Source organism: Rhipicephalus microplus, chromosome 1 (genome assembly GCF_043290135.1).
Source record: "Rhipicephalus microplus isolate Deutch F79 chromosome 1, USDA_Rmic, whole genome shotgun sequence".
Classification (NCBI taxonomy): domain Eukaryota; kingdom Metazoa; phylum Arthropoda; class Arachnida; order Ixodida; family Ixodidae; genus Rhipicephalus; species Rhipicephalus microplus.
This window is the reverse complement of record NC_134700.1, coordinates 74,766,777-74,777,827: the sequence shown is the minus strand read 5'-3', so window position 1 is coordinate 74,777,827 and position 11,051 is coordinate 74,766,777.

The following is an 11,051-nucleotide window of genomic DNA, read 5'->3' as shown; positions in this document are numbered from 1 at the left end:
ACCACCACAACCAACCACCTTAATATAAACACGTGCGAGGACTGAAATCAGTAGAACGCCAATTTAAAATTGTCTAGCTGACTAAAAACAAAAAAAGCTTTTTTGAAAAAAAAACTTACAATCGGTACACAGGGCAGGCTGCTAGCAAATGCGCTCTGGACACATCAATGTTAAATTTAGAACCTAATGCGGCGCGTCATGGGCTGAACATCTTTCTGCAGAACACCACAGTCTAGATGCTGATGGTCTACAAGTCCTTCAATTAGCAGAAGTGGTGTCTTACAACGTGCTTTATTTTTCCAACTGCGTCATGCGTATAGTCTTCTATGCAGCCCCTTAGAATAGGTTTAATGGAAGGACTCATTGAAGAAGAGATACAAGCTAGCTAGTTTTCTTTTTGTACAGCACCAAAAAGCACATCGGCACTACTGCCGCGTGCTCCACATAGCACCACTCAGTGAATAGACAAACGCCATGATGAAAAATAGCAATGAGCAAAGCGCATGGTTTAACCCACCAACCTCATGACTAGAGGGTTTCGTTACACCGGCCGTACAGACAATAGCATAAAAGCTTTTACTTGTCATCTTCGTGTTCGCGATGGTCAAGAGTTGTAGTGTGCAACATCTGTGCACCGGGCCCCAGTGCATAAACCGGGTTTTCAGCAAAAATATGTCGCTTCTTTTAATCAAAATATTCCGGAGGGAAAATGTCTGGTGATCGAATGCTTGGTAATCTGTAGGAAGTCCTGTCGCAGCGTTGATACGGCTTATTGTACACCATTCTATAGAAGCGGCAGTGGGGCTTAACATTCATTAACCATGGAAAAGCACTGACAGAGAACAAGTACTCCATACGTGCGAGCTTAGTTTTAAAAAAATGTTGGAGCAATTTCCTTTTTCTTGGCGCATCAGTCAGGAGTCTCATTTCCAGAAATCATGCGCGGCGAATAAATATTTGTAGTACTTTAACCCAAATATATGCGACTTACAACTGCCTCATACTTCAGCTGTATAATGAAAATATACTAGAATTCCAAGACTAAGAAAAGAAGCTATGGCATACACTGCACGCCTTTTTATAGCAGATGCACGTTACGTACGTCATTGTGACCACTACCAATTCCCTCTCGGAGTGAAACTGTGCGTGCTTGTGTGCGTGTGTCTGTAGAAGATGTTAAGATCGGCCTCTTTGGCTCGGCGCCGCTTGGACGCGGGGGACGATTGCAGCTAAGCCTACCCTAATTTGTTCCAGGTCAACGCTCTCGAGGTGCGCCAAGATGGTCATACTTCAAATTCTTCAACACAAAACGACAGTCATACTTCGAATTCTTTAGGGCTGTTGGCTCCCCTCGTCAAAAACTCTTTGGACACGCCTGACTGACTGACGGCTTAGAAAGAGCTGTTTGAAATCGAGGCTGCTTGATTTGTTTGACGTGCCAAGAGACGCGCTGAACAATTATCCGAAAGCTTGAGATCCGTCATCAGGTATGTTTCCCACACTCTGTGGTGCTTTCAAGTCTTCCATTCTCAGATTCCGTAGCCTGCCTAGCGCTGCAGACCCTATTCTGCACGTGCGATGCAACGTTATTGCACTCTGCTGTGATCTACGTTGTGCTTCTCCCTCGCCATGTGACGAACTGAACGTGCACACTCTCCCTTTCCTGGGTTGAAAAGAAGGCAGTGTTCGAATTTCTCTCTTTTTCTCCCTCTCTCGTTTTTTTATCCTTATTCACTGCGCCGTGCTCCCTGCTGGGCTGCAGAAATCAGGCGCCTTCTTCTAACCACTACCCCCACCATGGGGGGGACGGAGATGAAGACGGCAATTTCTTTGGACTGCCCTGGACTGAATGGACATGCAGTCTGTCCGTTTACAGTGATATGCAAGGCGGCTTTCCTATAAGGTTTATTTTCCAACCAAAAACTCTCGTTCACAGACTGCTTTTCTCCCTCATTGTGCCTTTACCTTTTCAAATTCCAGCGAATGCACGCGAGTACAACAAAATGTCACCTCTCCAAATTCCAGCGAAGGCCCGCGAGCACAAGATCTCAAAAAGGTGAATGGCAAAAACAAAATGAGCGAGAAAAGCAGTCTGTGAACGAGAGTTTTTGGTTGGAAAACTAACCTTACAGAAAAGCTGCCTTGCAGATTATTGCGAACTGTTCATTGTTTTCTCCTGCAGAGAATTTTAGGAAGACCACGGCTTAAAACGGGAGCACCGAGACGCTCTGAACCAGCTCTCGAAAGCTCTCATCAAGCTTCCATGATGCTACCATCAACATATAGTATTACGCTACCTTTAGTGTGTAAATAGTGTATATAAACGTTGCTCTTATCAGCACCGGCTACTCTGCTTGACTTGTACCTGACACTTGGCTAGCTCCTTCGAATACATCACGAGCAAGCAAAGGGGCACGGAGTTGTTAGGATGAAAATGTGCAACATCACATCCGTGATGTTATTACGTGACCTATTCGTTCTCCGCCGCATTCGCTCGATCGTGTCCACATATAACGTTCCAGTTTTTATAGTGACGACACACCGTTGATTGCGGTCACGTCATTGAATGTCAATTAAACAGCGGTTGCATTATTTATTTGCAAATTACTTCTTCATAAAGTATGGTGAAGTAATTTATTATTTGGCCACCTAAGGAGCTTTCTAACTTGACTTACTTTTTTATCAAGACTTGAATATGATTTCAAGTTTTATTTGGTTGATTTTGAGCATTATCTTCGCAACAGAAGTACATCTGTCAGCGACAATCATTCTTAACCTCTCCCAGTGCCAGTAGGTCTGTTCAAGATACGTAATGAAAACCAGTTTGCTGAACTATGTCATATATGACATGTCGCTCAAATTTCGGTCTCTGCATTTTTGATGAATCCAGCCATCTTTTGTAAAGTCTCTACTGGCAAGTTTTTTTAAAGTTTGTTTTGTTATTTTTAAAACTGGTGGCCTCAGACAAGCTTATTACGCCGCTTCTCACCACTGGATAGCCGTTGTTACGCGCGGTGCCTGGGCCGACGGGGGAGGGCCACGTTCTTTGTTCATCAAACAAGTCACCGAAGGGCTGCCAGCCTGCTGTCCGCCGTGTATCGTCTATCTTAGCCGGGAAGTGAGGTGGCATTCCGACAACATAATACGTTCGACGAGACGATCACAATGGTTTCTTGGTGTCACAGGTGCAGTGTGGTGGCCACGCCCCAACAAAGATCTTGACTTGAGCGAGCGTGAGCGGCACCGTCAGAAATGGTGTGTAGTTCTCGTGATTCAACAGCGCATTCTGGACCCATTCCCTGATTTAGTCAAAACGCACACTTTATAGTGAGCCACCCAGCTCATTCGCAAGAGATCTCTCGCCCTGTCTGTACAGAATGTAATAAATCCTCTGTTAAGTTTGCCATCCTACTCCTGAGTGCACATGCGTTTTCCTTTCTCTCTACACGCCCTTTCTTGCCCCTATTTCTTCACCCCCAGTGCTGGGCAGCAAACCGGATGCCAAGATATGGTTAATCTCCCAGCCTTCCTTTCTCTCTCTTGCCATCTTACTGCCTTGGCATCTTCATCCCGGATATCCAATGTCTTAAAAGGCCGGTACAAATAGATAAGTTAAAGAATAAAACAGATGGTGAATATTTTTTGCATGTTCAGACGCTGCATATAAGTGGTCATCCTCGAAAATTATCAACTTTAACACCGCGGACAGGTGCTGATGTACCCTGAGTAGCTTCGCGCATGTATTTAGACTCGACGCTTTTAATCTTCATTAAACTTCTCCCTTTCGATTTCATCCTTCGGGGCTTTATGTATTTCTTCATCTAACGCGCTGCACTGCTACCACTTCATTTCTTCTGTATATACGAACTGTTTCGGGCACAATTACAGGCTGCCATCTTGGAGTGATAATGATGCCGTTTTGCATCCGTATGGATATTCGAATAGTGCTATGGTTAACTCGCACGCATCAAAACGCTGGGCCATTACATTCAACGTCGTATGACCATAATCATAGCTAATTACGACACAAAAAACAGCAAAAATTGCTTTTAAGCTTAAGATGGCAGTGTCTATGCTTTATTGTAACTGTTACATTTATTTTTGTCAATTTGTTCAATCTGTCATTTCATGCAGCGGTAGCCGAACTTGTGCCGCTGTTCATAGTGGTACTCTCGGTTTCTGAAGCTGGATGAAGATAACTAAGAAGCCTGATTTTTACTGGCTACATAAAATGTGAAACGAAGCTATGAATCAAGATGAAAAAGATGACAAATCTGTGAAAAGTCAGTGCTGGCGCATAAATCAGCATCAGCATCAGCATCAAAGGGCGCGCCGATTGCGCCGGTGAAAAACGTCGGCGGCGGCGGCGCGCCGATCAGTTCACGTCGGCGACGTGGCGAAAACTCTCGGTGGCGGCGCGCCGACCAGTCGGCGCACACCTCTAGCGGCGAGGCGTGAGCGAGCCGTTTTCATACTGACGCCACGAGGTGGCGCCACTGCAACTTGTCATAAAACGAGATCTTGCGGCGTTTTTTTAGAATTTTGCTTTTTATTTCACGTTTTTCAGCTCATTTATCGACTCCATTCGAAGAATACATCCTTCTCACTGGTGAAAGCCCACACGTTTTGATGGCTGGCGTTGTTAAACATTTAAAAGACGTGTACGATGGCCACGTCACTAATAAAGCGCGAAGAATACCCATTCCGATTTTCGTGCTGTCAGCGAAACTTTGACTTCGAGAGCAATTTTTTTTTTGTTATAAATGCCACCAAACAAGGACGTACCATTGTGATGGCCTGCAAAGCTAACTGTTCGCATGACCATAGGCGTGCGCACGAGTCCCCCCTGCCGCCGCTAATGACCTAATGGGCGCAAAGTTTTCCCCATACATTTACTCAGTCGAACCTTTTCCATCATTGTTTAAACGACACGGTTATGGCGACGAAAGTTTTTGACGATTATGGCGGTTTTGTTTAGGCGTAATTATGAGAAATGACACCACAGCCATGTTCATATGAAACCACACTGCAAGAATTTATTGACAACTTACTTCACTACAAAAATAGTAACAGGAAACCTCTTGGCCGTGATGATCAACAGCTTTCATGTACACACTCATTTAGCACCTGCTCAACTTCAAATGCTTTAATGCCTGCCGCCTTTCGTCGTTAGCTCGATTAATACTTTTCGTAAAGAAATGCAGGCGTGTCGTTAAGTAAAATGCAGTTACGTCAGCAGCTATGGCTTCAGCATGTTCTGGGCATCCAAGCGTAGTTTACTGCTTTTTTTGACAATGTCTAACACATCAAGCACGCTTTCAGAGTGCAGCTCTAAAAGGCTAAAGCAGGCTGTGAATGACTCCTCGAGGTCGGCCACAAATTTGCACAGCTTGCCTGCAGGATAAAGTAACCCGCCATTGTATTTCAAACGGACAAGCTCAGCCATATTCAAATCATCAGCTGCCTCCTTGGTGAGCAAAAGAAGGTTAATGCACTCTTCACAACTAGTTTTGAGAATGCACTTTCTTGCGACATAACCGGCAACGTAAAAGATTAGTCTGCGATCGCTTGATGCCACAACAACAGGAGAATGATCTGGCGCAGCCTTAGTGAGTAAGGCATCTACGGCATCTAGGTTTCCATCATCGAGAAACCTGTCAATCAGCTTCTGCCTCCCAGTGCAAGTGTTCTGCTCACCAGCATCTGCATTCAAGAGCGAACTGAGAACAGCAGGCTCACAGTTCCCCCTTGAAACAGAGTGCGCAAGATTGCTGAAGCTGAGACAGTTCACTGTAGCAATGAACTGCTGAGGTGTCGGGTGGGTATTGCACCCCAACGACTGTCTAACTATGCCAAAGAGATGTTCGACAGGGTCCTGGCTCAACCTGCTCGTCATCAAATACTTGAAACCTACATTTTCAGTCAAATACTTCAACAGCAACAAGGTACTTGATAGTGTTACTCGCAGTCCAGTTGCTGTGGACTGACTGAGTAAGCCCCTTTGCCCATTTGTGTGGCGTTCCCACTCTGACAAAAAGGTTAGAAAAGCGTTTAGCTTCTCAGCTGATCGAGAGTTGGGGCGGAGTGCTTGAGCTGGAAAGCGCGATGTCATGACTTCTATAACACCATGTATGGTCCTGCAAAAGAATGTTTCAGTGAGCTTTATGCGCAGCTAAGAAAGCTGCAAAGAGTTACAGTAGCACAAAATTAGGTAAATATAAAATTTTGCAATGCTTACTCAAAAAAGTGAATTGTTGCTGCTATGCTAGCACACAGATGTTCCAGCCTGGGTTTGTGCAGCTCAAGCCCATGTGTTACTTTTTCACTGAACAGCTGGACTGCCAAGCCAACTCGCATTTTTTTCGAAGTTGTTAGGGTTTGTATGGCTGGATGTGATACCATGCATAGCCTGCAGGGTAACTTTGCTGCCATCCAGTTCCAAAGCCTTGCGAATAGCTCGCATAGTCACCTGCATATAACCAAAGCAGAGATAATCCACTGAAAGTTAGAGCGACTGGAAGAAAATTTGTGGTAGGTTAAATAGCACGTTATTTGGATTGATCAAGGTACTTACTTGACCCTTAGGTGTTTGAAAATCCAAGCATACCAGCCGGTTTCGAAGGCACTTGAGGAAATGAGGGAAATCTGATATGAAGTAGAGCTGACGGTGCTCGTCTACTGGATGTGGTGCACTGCACTTGATCTCTTTCAAAAAGGCCTTCACACCCATTAGCATCCACATGCGTCTGTTCCAACTTGCACCGTCTGATGTGATGAAGTCCACCTTCAGGCGAGCATGATCTTGGTCAGGGTACGTCCATTGACGTTTCCTCTTGTTGCAAACGCTGCCCGAGTTTGAGTCCATTTCCCAATGAACGGTACGAAAATTAAAACCATTCCATGGTCCCACGGTGTGTGCTTATCTTTAAAAGACGTAAAGCTACCTAGATCCACAAAACCATCTATGTGGCCGGTTGTTGTTACAGAAAGATGCTCAGAAAGGTGCATTTCGTCTACCACAATTTCACCGTGGCATGCATATTCCTCCATTGTGGCTGCCTTTTCACTCACCAAATTGAAAATCTTTGGGCAGAAGCCAAACCCTGCTCTGTACGACTTCAAATATTTGCGCAATGTTGTTTTACTTGGCAGTGACAGAATATTTTCTTTCCTCAGGTTCTCATAAAGCTTGGCACTCTTCATTTTCATTATAAGATATTCCAAAACCCATTCATTGGAATATCTCATGCCTTTTGTGCTTTTTTGTGATGCCGATTTAAACATGTGAAGTGTTGCTTCACGCTGTTTTGGAGGAAGGGCTTCTATCCTAGAAGTAAATTCCTCCTCAGTGATGGCTTTGTTTTTAGCTGACATTGCTTTCAGTTGATTTTTCAATGCAGTGGCGCTATTCTTCAAACGCCTGGTTTTTTGCCTCTGAAGCTTCAGGCGCTGGGCAAGGGCTCCTTTCTTAGGCACATGAGCTTTTTGGCACGACTTTCTGGTCAACAATAGCTATCGATGCGACTTGCACTCTGGGCAAGTAAGTCCTGCACACGAAAGAAAAACATTTGTTTAAATACCCGAACAATAAATACATGCGGCGCTTGTAGATCAAAGCACTTGAACGCACTTACCATCGGACAAGACCTTCCCGGAGCACTTGGCACTGAAGACGTAGAGTCCGTTGGTGTATGTTGCTGCTAGCTGCTCCACCGTCAAAACCGGCAACATTTGCCTGAATTCGTTGTCCGACATTGCTCACTTGCAAACACACATTGCCATGGCATCATCCAGTACAGCTGCAGCGTCGCCAACGGAGGCGCTTGTTTTTTCTGAGCACAGAACGCCTTGACAATAAATGGCAGCACAAACTTCGTCTTCTGAGGACTTCTTGAAAATGACAGCTCGCTCATGACAAACAACAAGCCTTCCTTGCTTCTTCAACGAAGACGTCACGAAAACTAAGCCGACACTATCATCTTCAATGCGGCACCACCTCGGCGATGGTGCCAGTGAACGTAGGGTCTGAAACTTGAAGGCGAGAATTCTGCAGATTAAGGTTCTTCAAGCACCTCATGTTCGTTGTTAGTGTATGCAGCACTTTTGACGTCTTGGCGTGGCTTCTTTCCTCGATGTGGAACTGAACGTGCAGGCCTCTTCCTTTCCGTTCTCTGTTGCGGGGTTTTAACGGAGAGGTAGGCTGGGCACTGAGGCAACAGCTAGGAATGGCATCGGGAGCTAAAGACGGCTTGCCTCTCGGAATGCGCACTTCCACGCCACCGACCACATGAACGTAATCGCGCAATATTCAATGCGCTTCGAAATGATGTTCACACACAGCTTATGATTCCGTCAGGCTCTTGTCTGCTCTTCTTAGGTTTCGCTCCCATTTACTACGAAGCGAGTCGTCTCTTGGTGCGGCGAACAGCGATGCTTTCGGCGCGCCCGAATAGCCGGTGCGGCAGCCTGGTGCAAAACAGTGGGAATCTGTTCTTCTTTTCGCCATGTCATCGCAAAATTCCCAGTCGCTGGTACAATATAAATCCCGCTCACTGCAATGACTACTTAACGCCAAGATACGCAAGATAGTGTCATAGAGAAAGAAGAAGACAAGAGCGGACACTCCGCGAAACCTGGCCTCAGGAAGTGCGTCACGACTACGTAACGAACTAGTGCTCTCACCAAACGTCAGAGGGCGCAAGCGCAAAAAAAACAGTTATAATCAATGCAACAGAATTGTTTTTACAAAATAATAATTATACGCCCAAATTTGGTATGTTCGTTATACATAAAAACAATTTATTCAACACACCTTACGCGATTATTTTTCTTCAGCCGTACTGTCATAAACACCATCTACCCAGCGACAAGCCCATGCATGACTGACAGCGAGAAGCTTTCGTCAACGTCGGCGTTTTCGTGCGTGAGATAACAGGTGAGGCACGTTTTCAAGCGAAGCTTGTTGAATGACATGTTGTTGGTCTTGTTGGGTCATTTTTTCAGAAAACGGTTACACTTGCGCGAATAAGACACCATGCAACAAACATATAAAGATGCACACACACACGTTGCGCTTCGAGTGTGCGAGTTTGTTTCTTACGTGGTGTCTCATTCACGCAGTTGTAACCTTTTTCTGAAGCTTGTAAGGACTGGGAGGTTCGCTAAAAAGAAAGTTTGTGGCTCTATGCGGCGGCTAGACGGGAACATTGTGCAACGTATGCAGTATAGCAAAGGCGGCACGGCGTCAAGCCGAGGCGACGCGTGCTGCGTCTGCCACGGACGCGAGCGTCTGTGCGCTGAGCGTAGCTGGGCAGCTAGGTCATAGGCTCGGTGCAAAATATTGAGAAGCATTCGCTGGGCCTCGCATGCTTCACGACGCGTTTCCCGAAGGCTCGGAACACGAATAATTCTTGGTGTGCCGGAGGCAAATCTGGACTAGCCAAGTGGCCATCATCTTCGTTTTTTCGCTAGCCTTGTGCCACTAGTGCAAGCTGCTCACAAATTTTTTTACCTTTCCAATATAATTTTACCGCATAAATTTCAACTACGATTTTTCTTCCCAAGGTACTGCTGATACTGCGTACGTACGAAGGTGTTATAAAGTTCCCAGGCCGCGATACCATTGCATTACAAGGGATAGCGGCCTGGAAACTTCTGAAGATCTTTGTACGTGGTCTTGACGTATATCTTTGCAAGTCAGAGTTTTATGGGTCAGAGATGTATCATTGGTTTTGTATTGTGCATCGATTAGCTAATCATTCAAAGGGGTTTGTTGGTACACTTATGACGTGCACATATCTTTTTCGTAATTTTACAGCGAAGCATCCACTTACTAACATTTTCAGACCGCGCTGACGCCATGCCGTCCGGCGGTCCAAGCTACGGCAGCTACTGCTGTGTATCGTGGTGCTTCAACAATGGCAGAACCCACAAGAAGCCTGGGACGAGTTTCTTCCGCATACCACGGGACGGCAGGTGTGTTAAAGCTTTTGTATGGTTTGCATGTCTTTAGGCTTACTGTTCGTACTTGCTCAGTGAGGGTAACAATAAAAAATCACTATTCAAGCACTTCCCCTTTCAGCTGATAGTTCATTGCCAATGCAGCATGAAAGCATGGATGCAGTATGCTGGACGCGATGATCTCCTTAGTAAGCCGGCCAGCCTATTGTACGCAACGTACAGGGTTTGTAGCGACCATTTTACTGCACAAAGTTTCATGGACCCTGGGCACACAAGGCTTACAAGAATGGCTGTTCCCAGTGTGCAACCAGCTGCACCATGTAAGTGATTGACTGAAACTCAAATATGTGCAATAGCAGCCACTTGTATTGAATCAGTGGTGACAGTTAACCGTGAAGATCTTTGTAGCCGATGGAGAAGCCTCACTATAGAAGTAACACTTGGAAAGTCTTAAATTTTGTGAATTGTGGGCTATTACCTTCCTAACAGCAGCTTTACATTTCTGTCGTTTTTTGATGCTCTTGACCTGCGCAACTTGTTTTAAAAGACTTTAAAGGGCTATTTCACGTTATCTTCAAGCCTGACTGCACATGTACGTATACCTTTCATCAGTGAAAGCTGCCACTGTTGATAACTCCAAAAATCACAAATTACTTGTTTCCTAGTTGGTGCCTTCTCTTTTCTTCCACGTTCGACCAATTTATGCGTTTGAAAGAGCTGTTTAAGTTTCCCCATGCTACAAGCTTTGTAACTTGTACCAACTGCACATATATGCAGGTTCTCTGAGCGTCGCTTCAAGTAGTGACTGTGGCATGGCTGCAGAAGCTGCACTGCAAGGTGCGGATGAGCTTCAGTTTGTGTTATTTTAAGCCTCTTACTGATACATTGTCGTAATTTCATTTCTTCAGGACCTGCGGTAGAGGCTTCAAAACGCGGCTCCCACACATTGAGGTGCCCCGATGAACAGGGTGCGTTCAGTGTCGCGATTTCTTTTTTTTTTTTACCGAAATTGACTGTTGACCAAACCTCTGCAGGTGGCAGGCTGGCAGCTCCCTTGTAGCTGGTGAAAGAATTTCCGCTGACTTCGTCTT